We start from the raw sequence: 15,641 nt of genomic DNA on the forward strand, positions 1-15,641 counted from the left end.
ATCTCCAAAGAACACCTCAGGAGAAGGTGGCTGTGAGTGAGCCCATAAGGCCTGGTTGTGCCTTAGAGAGGGGTATCCCTGATTTCAACATGAGGCAACAGGATATAGATGCAATCTGAGCCTACATTCCTTTGTAGGGCCAGTTGATTTGGACAAGTGGCTGAGAAAACCACATTACAGCACAGAGAAGCCAGGTAGAGTTGCAGATGATTGTTGATAGCATATCCCATTTTATAAAAGGATAACAGGGGCCATGGACAGAGAGGCAGCTTCTCCTTGACTCTAAAGTTGGATACCTAGAACTCTCATTTTTAAGTGAGGAAGGCTTGCTTCTAGCTCCCATTACTCAAGTGAAGCAAGAATTCTCATAGATTTGTACTGGACTATCTATGTCCTGATAATAGGATCTGGAAAAAAAAAGTCATACTATGATTTTATAATATAAAGGAGATAGAAATATACATGACCCTAACTGCATACTTTGTGTTATTGACAGATTTCTTGTATTATAGATGACAGTCCTATCACAAATGAAAGTGTAGATACTATGCAAACCCAACTAATGGGATGGGAGTATTTTTAGCTTGAAAAACAGATTTTGAAATTAACCTGGAAAATAAATGTATCAATATAGTGAAGAAATTGCTTTTAAAGAGGAATGAAATGCTGTGATATTATTATAAAAATTAATATAAATCTTTAGAAAAGAAAGTCAAGAAATAACCATTTCTCTATTTTCTAAGAAGGGCAAATACTGGTCTTCAGTAGTTACATGTTTAAACCAATGACAATAATTCAGAAATATCCTGATTTTAAAGATAATTACCTCCTTGAAGCATAACTCGTAATCTTGAGACAAGCCTAACCTTGATTATTAGTTACAAGAAGTGACATTTGCATACAAAAGTTTGATTTATAACATAACATTTTATTATAGACAGCAATATTTGTTAAAAAGTTGTAAATAGCTTTGGTTGTTCGCTTAAAATTGTAGACTACTATTTAAAACAAAAGTTTTGTTTAGCAGGTAATAATTAAATTGGTGGTATACTATCATTCATCTCACTCAAATAAGCTCAAGAAACAAAAAATGACTGAGAATATCTTGTTTAAAATTGCAGCTGAACAACCTTTATATAAAGCAAAAAGTATTTTACAAGTAGAACTTTTCTGAAAAGATTAAAACACAATGCAGAATATCAATTTGTCATGAGAATTAAAGTGCTGTGATTCAGATGAAAAACTTTCAGGAGAGGATGGTTAAGACAGACATCTTCAGTATCAAATATCCAAAGAACTGTTAAAGCAAAATATAAAATTAATATAAGATTAACCTCCATTTTAATCTCAGAGGGGAACAGCTGGCCTCCACTGCAAATTTATATCTTCACTGAAGAATCTATTAGCTTAAAATAATAGGTAAGATAAAGTTATAAATGGATTCATGGGATTAAGGTGCTTAGACTCTGAAGGTAGTGTCAACATATAGAGTTGACCCTTGAACAGCTCAGGGATTAGGAGCACCTGCTTTTGTGCAAACGAAAGTCTGTGTACTACTCTCTCTGCCTCAGAAACAAAGGGATTAATAAATGACTAACCCAAGGGCAGGAAACAGAAAGGTTAGACAGAATCAGAACTCAAACCCCAGTTCTTTTGAGTCTGCATATTGTGATCTCTAGTCAAACAGAAACTTTTCCCCAAACATAGTTAATTCAAAGATCTGTAAAATGAAAATATGGGTAGTATATTTATTTTTTAAAGTCTGCATATAAACAAGCCTCTGCAGTTCAAACGTGTGTTGTTCAAGAGTCAACTGTAATTTATATTCTGTACACATTAAGAGTTATGAACATAAATATCAGAATAGGTTTAAAAAAGGAAAATTGATCTATGGTTCTTAAACCTTGATTATTTCAGTTTTAAAACGATGTTTGGGATGTCAGATTTCCCTAGGATAATAGTGGTTACTTAAGTAATAATTTCTCCACATACCCTCTGAAGATGTATGGATCCATAAAAGATACAAAAGATATCTATCTTTTATATATAAAAGAGATATAAAAGAACCATCCAAAACTCATATCTAGAGAAAAATTAGGAGAAAGGGACTACACAAACTTCAGTTCACATGTAACTGAGGAAATAATGTGAAGCTTGTGCCCAAATAAAGGGGAGTGTGGTGGGTTCCTGCAATTAGTGAAATACAGATAATATTACACCAAGAAAAGAAAAGAGGGTTTTACCCAAACTGGAGTCTGAGACCTGGTGGATCAAAGCCATGACTATTAGGGAATTGGGAAGGAGAAAAGATATGGAAACTGAAGAACCAAAGGTGGCAGTAATGGGAAGGAATAGTTTAAAGTGGCAGTGTTGTTGTTTTAGTTGCTAAGTCGTGTCTTTTGCAACCCCATGGACTATAGCCCACCATGCTTCTATGTCTGTGAGATTTCCCAGGCAAGAATACTGGAGTGGGTTGTCATTTCCTTCTCCAGGAGATCTTGCCAAGCCACAGTTCGAACCTGCGCTCCCTGCATTGGCAGGCAAATTATTTACCACTGAACTACATGGGAGACCAGGATTTCAGTGAGGCAATCTAAACGAAGTAAATATCCTTTGGAGACTTGATAGTGAATGGGAAAAAGGAAGAAAATGATGGAAAGCAAGAATCTAGAAATGCAAGAATCTAGAAAATACAAGAATCACAGAAGTAGAAGACACACCAACATGTAAATTCTTTACAATTCTGTGCAACAACAGAAAAGAGTATTCCTAAACTAAGAACTCTAGTAAGCCCCACAAGCCCCCCAAACCCCTCATAGTGCTCCACAAGTATGTTCATCCTTGTTAAACCAAGAACATCCAAGACATGAGCTGTTCAAAAGGAAAATGCTAGATGTAAGTATAAAACATATACTTATATATGAGTATACTCAAGTAAAATAAGCAAAATTGCTTAAAATAAGCAAAGCAAATCATGTTCATGTATAAATAATGTAAGTGGCCTGGAAAGAAGAAAAACAACTGTAAAATATTTAAATTTTGGTCAATTTTGATATATTACTAAGCAAATTATTAGACTATAAAGTTAAAGAAAAATCCTCTGGGGTTTCAAACAAAAAGACTAAGTCACAGAGGAAAACAAATATCAGCAATAGATTTCAATAGCAATATACTCCAGTCTATGACAAACCTAGACAAGATATCACTTTTCTGATAAAGATCCATAGAATCAAGACTACTGATCTTTCCATAGACATGTACGGATGTCAGAGCTGGGTCAAAAAGAAGGCAGAGTGCTGAAAAATTGATGCTTTCAAACTATGGTGCTGGAGAAGACTCTTGAGAGTCCATCAGACAGCAAGGAGATCAAACCAGTCAATCTTAAAGGAAATCAACCCTACATACTCATTGAAAGGACTGATGCTAAAGCTGAAATGCCAATACTTTGGCCACCTGATGCGAAGAACTGACTAATTGGAAAAGACCCTGATGCTGGGAAAGATGGAAGGCAGAAGAAGAGGGCAACAGAGGATGAGATGATTGGATGACATCACCAATTCAATGGACATGAACTTGGGCAAACTCCAGGAGATGGTGAGGGGCAGGGAAGCCTGACATGCTGCAGTCCATGGGGTAGCAAAGAGTCAGCGACTTGGCAATTGAACAACAACAAATACTCCAGTCTATTGACCCTAAAAACCTTTTCACTCTCTCCCCTTGATGCTTTGCTTCGTCTCTTCATGTAGCTTAAATTTCATAGATTTCAACATTAATTATGATGTCAGCTGTAGGTTTTTGTGGGCACCCTTTTTCAGGTGAAGGAGGATCTCTTCTAGTCCTACTTTGTTGAGTTTCTTTTTACAATGAATTGACATTGAATTTTATCAAATGCCTTTTGTGCATCTTTTAAAATGATCATGTGATTTGTCATTTATTTTGCTAATGTGGTCAATTACAATGATTGATTTTCTTATGTTACAACTGTTGTATACCACCACTAGGATATACATAAGTTACTCATGATGTGTTGTATATTACTGGATTTGACCTTGTACTTGCTTGTTCACGTCTTATGCATCTTTCACAAGGAAGAAATTGACCTATAATTTTTCTTCCTTGTAATACTTTACCAATGATTTTTATCTTGAAAATGGGAATTATTTCTTTTTTATTATTTTCTAGAAGAGATTTTGGATGTTGGGATTATTTCTTCTTAAATGTCTGGAGTAATTTACCAATGTATCCATCTGAACTTAGTTTCCTTTGTGCTAAAGTGGAACCGTGGCTTCACTTTCTTTAACAGATGGGAATGTTCAGAATGTCTTCCTGTTTTTATGTTAGTTTTGGAAACATGTCCAGCTTAATGGGCATGCAGCCCATGTGGTCACATGCATTTCTAAGGGTTCTTCTCTTGGTTTAATCTTTTATTGTAACCATATAAAAATTCTTAATTAGAGTTTGAACAAGGATTGTCTCATTGTCACTTTGTTCTGGATCCCTAAAATTATATAGCTATTGACATTTTGTCATTTTTATTTTTAAAGGGATTTGCCTGTTTCATCTAAGTTGCCAAATTTATTGTTATGAATTTGTTAATAATACCCATTAATGCTATATTTAACATCTTTATAATTTATAACATTGTCTGCTTTTCTATTTGTGATAGTAATAATTTATGTTCATTTTTTTCTTTAAAATCTTGCAACTAACAAAATATTTGATTAATCTTTTCAAGGAAAAAAATTTTGACTATTTTCTTGAAATTTGTGTCAGTTTTCTAAACATTTTCATTATTGTTGTTATTTTATTAACTTCCTTTCTTCTACAATTTTTGGGGTACTTAAATATGTGTTTAGTATGGTTAAGTTTTCTGATTTCTTGAGATGGAAGATTAGAACTTTTTAAATCTTTCTTTTAAAAATTAATTTTACTTATTTATTTACTTTTGGCTGTGCTGGGTCTTCATCACTGTGTGATCTTTTCTCTAGTCATAGAGAGAAGGGGTACTGTCTAGTTGTGGTATGTGCGCTTCTCATTGCAGTGACATCTCTTGTTGTGGAGCATGGGCTTGGCTCAAGAATGCCCAGGCTTCAGTAGCTGTGGCTCCTGGTCTCTAGAGTACAGGCTCAATAGTTGTGACACATGGGCTTAGTTGCTCTACAGCATGTGGGATCTTCAAGGATCAAGGATCCGACCCGTGTTTCCCACATTGGCAGGTGATTTCGTTACCACTGAGGCACCAAGGAAGCCCTCTTTCTTCCTTTTGATTCTTCTGAATTAGTATTCAGAGCTATAAATTTCCCTTTAATCACTATTTTAACTCACATCCTGATTTTTGATAGGTCAGATTTTTATTTACATTTAGCTGAAATATATTCTCTTGTGTAATAGTATGTGTTTAATTTACAAATTGAATGTGAAAAATTCTTAAAGAGGTGGGAATACCAGACCACCTGACCTGCCTCTTGAGAAATCTGTATGCAGGTCAGAATGCAACCATTAGAACTGGACCTGGAACAACAGACTGGTTCCAAATAGGAAAAGGAGTATGCCAAGGCTGTATGTTGTCACTCTGCTTATTTAACTTATATGCAGAGTACATCATGAGAAACGCTGGGCTGGATGAAGCACAAGCTGGAATCAAGATTGCTGAGAGAAATAGCAATAACCTCAGATGTGCAGATGACACCACTCTTACAGCAGAAAGCAAAGAACTAAAGAGCCTCTTGATGCAAGTGAAAGAGGAGAGTGAAAAAGTCAGCTTAAAACTCAACATTCAGATAACTAAGATCATGGCATCCGGTCCCATCACTCCATGGCAAACGAAAGGGGAAACAGTGGAAACAGTGAGAGACTTTATTTGGTAGGGGAGCTTCAAAATCACTGCAGATGGTGACTGCAAGCATGAAATTAAAAGATGCTTGCTCCTTGAAAGAAAAGTTATGACCAACCTCGACAGCGTATTAAAAAGCAGAGACATTACTTTGCCAACAAAGTTCCATCTAGTCAAAGCTATGGTTTTTCCAGTAGTCATGTATGGATGTGAGAGTTGGACTATAAAGAAAGCTGAGCGCCGAAGAATTGATGCTTTTGAACTGTAGTGTTGGAGAAGACTCTTGAGAGTCTCTTGGACTGCAAGGAGATCCAACCTGTCCATCCTAAAGGAAATCAGTCCTGAATATTCATTGGAAGGACTGATGCTGAAGCTGAAACTCCGATATTTTGACCACCTGATGTGAAGAACTGATTCATTTGAAAAGACCCTGGTGCTGGGAAAGATTGAAGGTGGGAGGAGAAGGGGGCGACAGAGGATGAGATGGTTGGATGTCATCACTGTACAATGGACATAAATTTGAGTAAACTCTGGGAGTTGGTGATGGACAGGGAAGCCTGGCGTGCTGCAGTTCATGGGGTCACAAAGAGTCGGACACGACCGAGCGACTGAACTGAACTGAATTTCCAAACACTCAGAGGTTTTCCAACTATCTTTATGTTATAAATGTCTAGTTTCATTTTGTAACCAGGAAATATATTCTTTGTGATTTCGATTATTTGGAGTATTTTGAGACTTACCTATGGATCAGCAAGTCCATTTGGTAAATATTCCATATAGGCTTAAAACCGATATTTATTCTGAAAGTGTTAGGTGTAGTATTTTGTTGTTTAAATTTCTTATTTCATTAATTTTTCCTACTTTTTCATTTATGAAGGAAATGTACTTAAATATCAAATTATATGCTAAATTATAGATATGTCTATTTCTCCTTTTAACTATCTCAAGTTTTCTTTCATGTATTAAATTTTTTATCAAACATGTAGACATTTGTAATTATTATATCCTCCTATTGACCCTTTTATAAATTGACCCTTTTATAACTGTGAAAGTCCCTTTTTGTATTGAATTCTCCTTGTCTCAAAGTCTTTGTCTGAGATTAATAAAGTATTTTATTATAGTTAGTGTTTTTATGGTATACCTTTCTATTTTTATTTTCAGATATTTCATGTTTCTGATGTGTATATAAGGCATGTCTTTTATAAACAGTATTGAGTTGGATCTTGAATTTTGTTTTTTAATTCAATATAACCATTTCTTCCTTTCATTGGAGTGTTTAGCCAATTTATATTTAATAATATTACTTAGATAGTTGAGTTTAAGTCAACTATCTTGCCATTGTTTTCTAATTGTCCCATCTTTTGTTTCTTCATTTCTTTTTTTCTTGATTTCCTTTGGGTTGAACATTCCATTTTTCCTATTAGTCTATCTTTTCCTCTCTTTACTCTTTAGCTCTATATATTTTGTTATTCTTTCTCTTAGATTACTGTATGTATTCTAGTTAGTAAATTGTAATATTCCCCAAAGTATACAAAAAGCTGAAAAGGATTTAATTCCATTAAATAACACTCCTGCCTTTGGTGCTAATAATTCCAAGTATCTAAAAACCTATATGTTTTAAATGCATAAGGTATAATACTCAATACTTTAAAACAAAATACTCATTTATAGTTTTTCACACATATTTTCTAGTGCTCTCATTTATTTCATTCTGCACTTACATGCTTCCATCTGGGATCATTTTTCTTCAGAATTCCCATTAATGTTTTCTGTAGTACAAATCTGCTGACAAGTTCTCTTGGATCTTGTTTATATGTAAATATCTTCATTTATCCTTCCATTTTGAAGGATATTTTTGCTGGGTATACAATTACTGGTTTTCAGGGGTTGTTTGCTTAGCAGTTTAAAATGTTAGTCTGTCATTTTCTGACTTTCAAGGTTTCTGTTGAAATATCAGTCACCAGTTTTCTTGATGATCATCTGGGGATATTATCTCTGTTTTTTCTAGGTAAATGAATATTTTCAATTTGACTTTAGTTTTTAGAAGTTTGGCTGAGATGTGGCCAGTGATATTTATCTTTGGATTTATCCTGTTTGGAGTATGTAGAGCTTCTTGAATATATAGTCATATGTTTTTAGTTAGGAGAAACTCTTAACCAGTAATTTTTCCAGTATTGCTTGTTTTTTATATTCTCTATATTAATTATTATAGTATGTAGCACTTTTCTTACTGCTTTGTTCAAAATGTTACTGTGTTTTGAGGAAATACCTACTGGGCTTTGGCACAAATATCATACACCCTGTTTACTTGTAAGGATGTCACATAATCAATTTAGGAGTTGAGAAAATGCTAAATGAACCCTGCTTAATGACACCATGAAATAATATGGCATCACAATTCAACTTGCAGAGGAAAAACAAAATAATATCTTCCTCAAATTGGAAGAAAATATCTCTAAATCATATGACTAACAAAGGATTCTTACCCAGAATACATAAAAATATACAAATTAATAATACAGAGTCAAATGGAAAAGTGGAAAATATAAATGGACAACTTATAGAAGAGGAAATGACAACGGTCAACAAAATAGTAAAAACTGATTTTCAACATCATCATTAATCAGGGGAATAAAATTAAACAACAGTGAGGTATAATTTCTCAGTTATATGAATGGCAACAAATTAAAGACTTTGACTTTGCTCAGTGTTGTCAAAAACTTGAAGAAATAGAAATTTGTATACACTGCTGCTTAATGGTATTAATATCAACATGTCTTTAACTAGCAGCTCCATTTCCAGGTCCATATATTGTACAATGAGATGTGTATATAAACATTTGTTATTATATTGTTTATAAAAGAAAAAACTTGGAAATATCCACCAATAAGGAAATGGATGAATATACTGTACTATATTCATGTACTGGGATAACATTGTGAAGTCAAAATAAATGAAGCAGTTCTACATGAAACAATATGGATTTATAGACTAGACCAAAAACATAATGGGCTTCCCTAGTGGCTCAGACAGTAAGAATCTGCCTGCAATGCAGGAGACCCAGGTTCAATCCCCGGGTCAAGAATATCCCCTGGAGCAGGAAATGGCAACCCACTCTGGTATTCTTGCCTGGAGAATTCCATGGACAGAGGAGCCTGGTGGTCTACAGTGCATGGGGTTGCAAAGATTTGGACACGACTGAGTGACTGACATTTTCACTTTCACAACATAGTGCTAGCAATGCATGGTGACAATGGATACACACCATATGACACCATATAAGTAATTTTAAGACATGTATAGCAGTACTTCATATTGCTATGGGTGAATATATTTATAATACAAGCATTAAAATATGCACATACTCCAATATTAGGAGATCAGTTACTTTTCAGGAGAGTGAAGAAGAGACAGGATGACAGAGGAACATTTGAGTCTTAAATTCTGTTTGCAACATTTCATTTCTGAGAACAGAAAAAGCAACCGAAACAAATTCAGCAAACTCCTATCATGTTTTTTAAATTGGGTCAGTTATACAGTTTTCTGTAATTTTTTATATGTTTGAAGCAATTCATGATTAAAATTTAAATTATAAAAATATTAGCACTATTTTTATGTTAACATTACAAGCTAAGTTTAAAGGAAAATATAACATTTAATGAGAGGAAATAAATAATTTTAAGTGCAACATTTAGTAATAATCCTGGAAGTACCGACTAAAATAATGATTAAGTGTGTTAGTCGTTCAACTGTGTCTGACTCTTTGTGATGCCTTGAACTCTAGCCTGCCAGGCTCCTCTGTCCATGGGCTTCTTTATACAAGAACACTGGAGTAGGTAGCCGTTCCCTTCTTCAGCGTATCTTCCTGACCCAGGGATCGAACCTGGGTCTCCTTCATTTCAGGTAGATTTTTTACTTTCAGAGCCAGCAAGGAAGCTAGTCTAATAATCTGTTGTTGTTGTTGTTCAGTTGCCTAGTAATGTCCGACTCTTTGTGACCCATGGACTGCAGCACGCGAGGCCTGCCTGTCCCTCAGCATCTCCCAGAATTTGCCCAAGTTCATGTCTATTGTATAAGTGATGCCATCAGCCATCTCATCCTCTGATACCCTCTTCTCCTACTGCCTCAGTCTTTCCCAGCATCAGGGACTTTTCCAATGAGTCGACTATTAGCATCAGATGACCAAAATACTGGTTATGACCAAAATAGTCTGTTATTAGATACCTAACAATCCAATATAATAGAGTTTTGCCAAGAGAACACAATGTTCATAGAAAACACCCTCTTCCAACAACACAAGAGAAGACTCTAAACATGGACATCACCAGATGCTCAACACCGAAATCAGATTGATTATATTCTTTGCAGCCAAAGATGGAGCTCTATACAGTCAGCAAAAACAAGACCAGGAGCGGACTGTGGCTCAAATCGTGAACTCCTTATTGCCAAATTCAGGCTTAAATTGAAGAAAGTAGGGAAAACCACTAGACCATTCAGGTATGACCTAGATCAAATCCCTTATGATTATACAGTGGAAGTGACAAATAGATTCAAGGGACTAGATCTGATAGACAAAGTGCCTGATGAACTATGGACAGAGGTTCGTGACATTGTACAGGAGACAGGGATCAAGACCATCCCCATGGAAAAGAAATGCAAAAAAGCAAAATGGCCGTCTGAGGAGGCCTTACAAATAGCTGGGAAAAGAAGAGAAGCAAAAAGCAAAGGAGAAAAGGAAAGATATTCCCATCTCAATGCAGAGTTCCAAAGAATAGCAAGGAGAGATAAAAAAGCCTTCCTCAGAGATCAATGCAAAGAAATAGAGGAAACCAACAGAATGGGAAAGACTAGAGATCTCTTCAAGAAAATTAGAGATACCAAGGGAACATTTCATGCAAAGATGGGCTCGATAAAGGACAGAAATGGCATAGACCTAACAGAAGCAGAAGATATTAACAAGAGGTGGCAAGAATACACAGAAGAACTGTACAAAAAAGATCTTCACAACCCAGGTAATCACGATGGTGTGATCACTCACCTAGAGCCAGATATCCTGGAATGTGAAGTCAAGTGGGCCTTAGAAAGCATCACTATGAACAAAGCTAGTGGAGGTGATGGAATTCCAGTTGAGCTATTTCAAATCCTCAAAGATGATGCTGTGAAAGTGCTGCACTCAATATGCCAGCAAATCTGGAAAACTCAGCAGTGGCCACAAGACTAGAAAAGGTGAGTTTTCATTCCAATCCCAAAGAAAGGCAATGCCAAAGAATTCTCAAACTACCGCACAATTGTACTCATCTCACATGCTAGTAAAGTAATGCTCAAAATTCTCCAAGCCAGGCTTCAGCAATACGTGAACTGTGAACTTCCAGATGTTCAAGCTGGGTTTAGAAAAGGCAGAGGAACCAGAGACCAACTTGCCAACATCTGCTGAATCATCAAAAAAGCAAAAGAGTTCCAGAAAAACATCTATTTCTGCTTTATTGACTATGCCAAAGCCTTTGACTGTGTGGATCACCATAAACTGTGGAAAATTCTGAAAGAGATGGGAATACCAGACCACTTGACCTGCCTCTTGAGAAACCTGTATGCAGGTCAGGAAGCAACAGTTAGAACTGGACATGGAACAACAGACTGGTTCTAAACAGGAAAAGGACTACGTCAAGGCTGTATATTGCCACCCTGCTTATTTAACTTCTATGCAGAGTACATCATGAGAAATGCTGGGCTGGAGGAAGCACAAGCTGGAATCAAGATTGCCAGGAGTAATATCAATAACCTCAGATATGCAGATGACACCACGCTTATGGCAGAAAGTGAAGAACTAAAGAGCCTCTTGATGAAAGTGAAAGAGGAGAGTGAAAAAGTTGGCTTAAAGCTCAACATTCAGAAAACTAAGATCACGGCATCTTGTCCCATCACTTCATGGCAAATAGATGGGGAAACAGTGGCTGACTATTTTGGGGGGCTTCAAAATCACTGCAGATTTTGACTGCAGCCATGAAATTAAAAGACAGCTACTCCTTGGAAGGAAAGGTATGACCAACCTAGAGAGCATATTAAAAAGCAGAGACATTACTTTGCCAACAAAGGTCTGTCTAGTCAAGGCTATGGTTTTTCCAGTAGTCATGTATGGATATGAGAGTTGGACGGTAAAGAAAGCTGAGCACTGAAGAACTGATGCTTTTGAACTGTGGTGTTGGAGAAGACTCTTGAGAGTCCCTTGGACTGCAAGAAGATCCAACCAGTCCATCCTAAAGGAGATCAGTCCTGGGTATTCATTGGAAGGACTGATGTTGAAGCTGAAACTCCAATACTTTGGCCACCTCATGCAAAGAGTTAACTCATTGGAAAAGACCCTAATGCTGGGTAGGATTGGGGGCAGGAGGAGAAGGAGACAACAGAGGATGAGATGGCTGGATGGCATCACCACTCGATGGACATGGGTTTGTGTAAACTCCTGGAGTTGGTGATGGACAGAGAGGCCTGTCGTGCTGTAATTCATGGAGTTGCAGAGTCGGACATGACTGAGCGACTTAACTGAACTGAATAATCCAATAATGATTAGATACCACTTAATTATAACTAAGTGATTTTCATGTTTATTTGAAACCCATTTGTTGGACATTTGCATGCATTCTTAGATTCTTAGGTGGGGATAAATTGATTTAACTTTGTAATGCAATTTGTCAGTATATACTGAGAGCATAAAAATGCTCATACCTCTTGACTAAGTTATTTCTACCTCAAGGAGACAAACATTGTTGTTAATATTATTGTTAATCACTTGATGGTGAAGTACTAGTTTGTTTATATATCCTTATATTTTTCTTTTATTTTCTATATAGTATACAGTGGGTATAATAATATATTTTAAAATGACCCTATATGCGAGACAGAATAAGAGACACAGATGCATAGAACAGTCTTATGGACTCTGAGGGAGAAGGTGAGGGTGGGATGTTCTGGGACAATAGCATTGAAACATGTATATTATCATATGTGAAACAGAACACCATTCCATGTTCAATGCATGAGACAAATGCTCAGGGCTGGGGCAATGGGATGATCCAGAGGGATGGGATGGGGAGGGAGGTGGGAGGGGGATTCAGGATGGGGAACACATGTAAACCCATGGCTGATTCATGTCAATGTATGGCAAAAACTACTACAATATTGTAAAGTAATTAGCCCCCAACAAAAATAAATAAATTTATTAAAAAAATAAATAAATAAAATGAAAGAAAATCCTCTTAATTTTGCCTGAAAAACCCAAACACTCTAATGATAAAACTTCTAGGAAAATAAATACTGTATTAGTGTGTCTAGAAGTTGTATCAGGTATAGCCAAGCCCAAGGGACAAATGGTTAAACTTGCTTGAGGTGGGGCAAAGACTGCTGTGCCAACAAGAAAATTCAACTTGCCAAGTGTTCCTCAATGTGTGATTCAAGTATTCATCCTAATCATTTGGAGTCAGTGTTTTTAATGTACATCTTTTGAGTGTCAACTCAAACCACTAAATCAAAACACTTGGACATGGGGCTTAGAAGTCTGCGTAAGTGCCTGGCTGCCCGATGGTTCTAATGCATGAAATTTGATAACCATATTATACAAAAATAAGGCAGTATGACATGCTTTGGAAACTGAACATAATCTAGTGTAGCTGCATTGTAGGTTACAGATGATGGTGGAATGGGGTAGATCAATCTGGAGAAGAATACTATGGTGTACTTGTAAGAAGTCTTAAATGACACACAGGGGCTTGGACAGTAACTTGAAGATTCGGTAGAAAATCATTAAAGAGTTTTAAGCAAGAGTAAACTGATAAGATTTTTTTATAAATATTTCTTGGGCATCAGTGTTAATGATTGCATATGGAGCAGACATAGGCAGGGAGGAAACTTGGGAAAATGTTTCAATTTTCCTGGAATAAGGAGGCTTAAAATAGGCCTGTGCTTCCCTGGTGGCACTAGTAATAAAAAATCCACCTGCCAATGCAGGAGACACAGGAGACATGGGTTCAATCACTGGGTTGTGAGGATCCCCTGGAGTAGGTAATGGCAACCCACTCCAATATTCTTGCCTGGAGAATCCCATGAAAGAAGAGCCTGGCAGGGTACAGTGCATGGGGCTGCAATAAGTCACACTTGATTGAGCACATACAACACAGAATAGGATTGAGTAGATACGCTTGGCAACTAATTGAATATGTGAGTGAAGGGAGAAGAAATAACTTTAGATGATTTTGATTTCCGCATTTGATTGCCTCCATCTCTAAATTTATAATGGAATATATAGGCAATGAATATTTAAAGTTTGCAGTTTGTACTTTTCTATTTTTTTATATTTTTATCCAAAGACCAATATATATATATATTTTTTTTAGAAACACGGCACTTGTAAAGACAAACTTCTACAAGTACTGTTACAATATAAGGAAGGCCATGCCAAAGGACAGTCGCTTACTGAAAAATATCATTACCTAAATGTCTACAAGACTTTTGGCAGAAATAGCATGTACACTTGGAGATACTGGGACTTTCCTGGTGGCTCAGATTGTAGGTAAAGAATCTGCCTAAAATGCAGGAGACCCAGCTTCAATCCCTGGGTGGGGAAGATCTCCTGGAGAAGGGAACGGCTACACACTCGAGTATTCTTGCCTTGAGAACCCATGGACAGAGGAGCCTGGTGGGCTACAGTCCATGGGGTCACAAAGAGTTGGACACAACAGAGTGACTAACACTCTGGATGTACTATGATTCAAGAACCTGAAAGGCTCCAGGTGCAGTTTCTATGAGTGAACATGTACAGTATGTATACATGGATGGTAGTCCATAATAGCTTTTTTCAGTAAGTGAATGTGATATTAAAAGCTAGCTCATTCCTTTTTCATGTCACAGACTGGGACATTTCTTTTAGTCAGTCTGTCTGGTGAAACCACAGTAGTGACTTGTCTTCAAGCTGATTGTGGCAAGAAGGAATTTCCCTTTGACTGCAGAACATCCTACAAACAGCTTTATTTGTTACTTCATTGAATTAAAATTACAGAGGTTTGGAGTATTAAAACAGTTGTATAAAAGTCCACTTTTGACCCGTGCTAAATAGAAAACTGTAGTTGTAAGCTATGTCAGGTCCATGATCCTGGGTTAAAGGCGACGAATAGCAAATCAAGTTTTCCCTGTAGTGCTTGGAACTCTCCAAGTCCCCCACAAAGACTCTGTATCACTCACTCAACAATCCCAGAACACATACAAGATCCTTCTGCTGTAATCGTTCTCAGAAACCACCAAAAAAGTCCAAAATACAGGTCTTACTCAACTGAAAACTTTTAATGACATGCTTTTTGTTGTTTTTATATCTCATACTCTATAAAGCACTGCCTCCTCCTCTTTTTCCTCCTTTTAAAAATGTCTTTGGTTTGTTGGAGAAACTAGGATGTTTGTCTTGTAGAATGTCCAGTATTATGGATTTGGCTGGTTGACTTTCCCTGGTCTCTTGGAACTTGCTCCTTTATCCCCAAGTGTGCCTTACAATCTGGTGGTACAATGATCTAGAGACTTGCTTAACTTTAGGCTTAATTTTTTTCTCTCTTTCTGTCTGCAAGATCACTTCATTGGACGGGGTGTCCATTTCTTGTTACCTCATATCCAGAAGTGGATAATGTGTGTTGGCACACTTTTAGTAAGGTTAAAATTATCCATTAGTCTCATTGCTCCATGAAACTGTTCTCCATCAATCTTTCATGCACTGGTTTCAGCATCCACAGATAGCCATTACCTAGATGCACACTTTCACTAGGGGTATCTT

Source organism: Giraffa tippelskirchi, chromosome 10 (genome assembly GCF_054371585.1).
Source record: "Giraffa tippelskirchi isolate mGirTip1 chromosome 10, T2T-mGirTip1v1.2.pri, whole genome shotgun sequence".
NCBI classification, from domain to species: domain Eukaryota; kingdom Metazoa; phylum Chordata; class Mammalia; order Artiodactyla; family Giraffidae; genus Giraffa; species Giraffa tippelskirchi.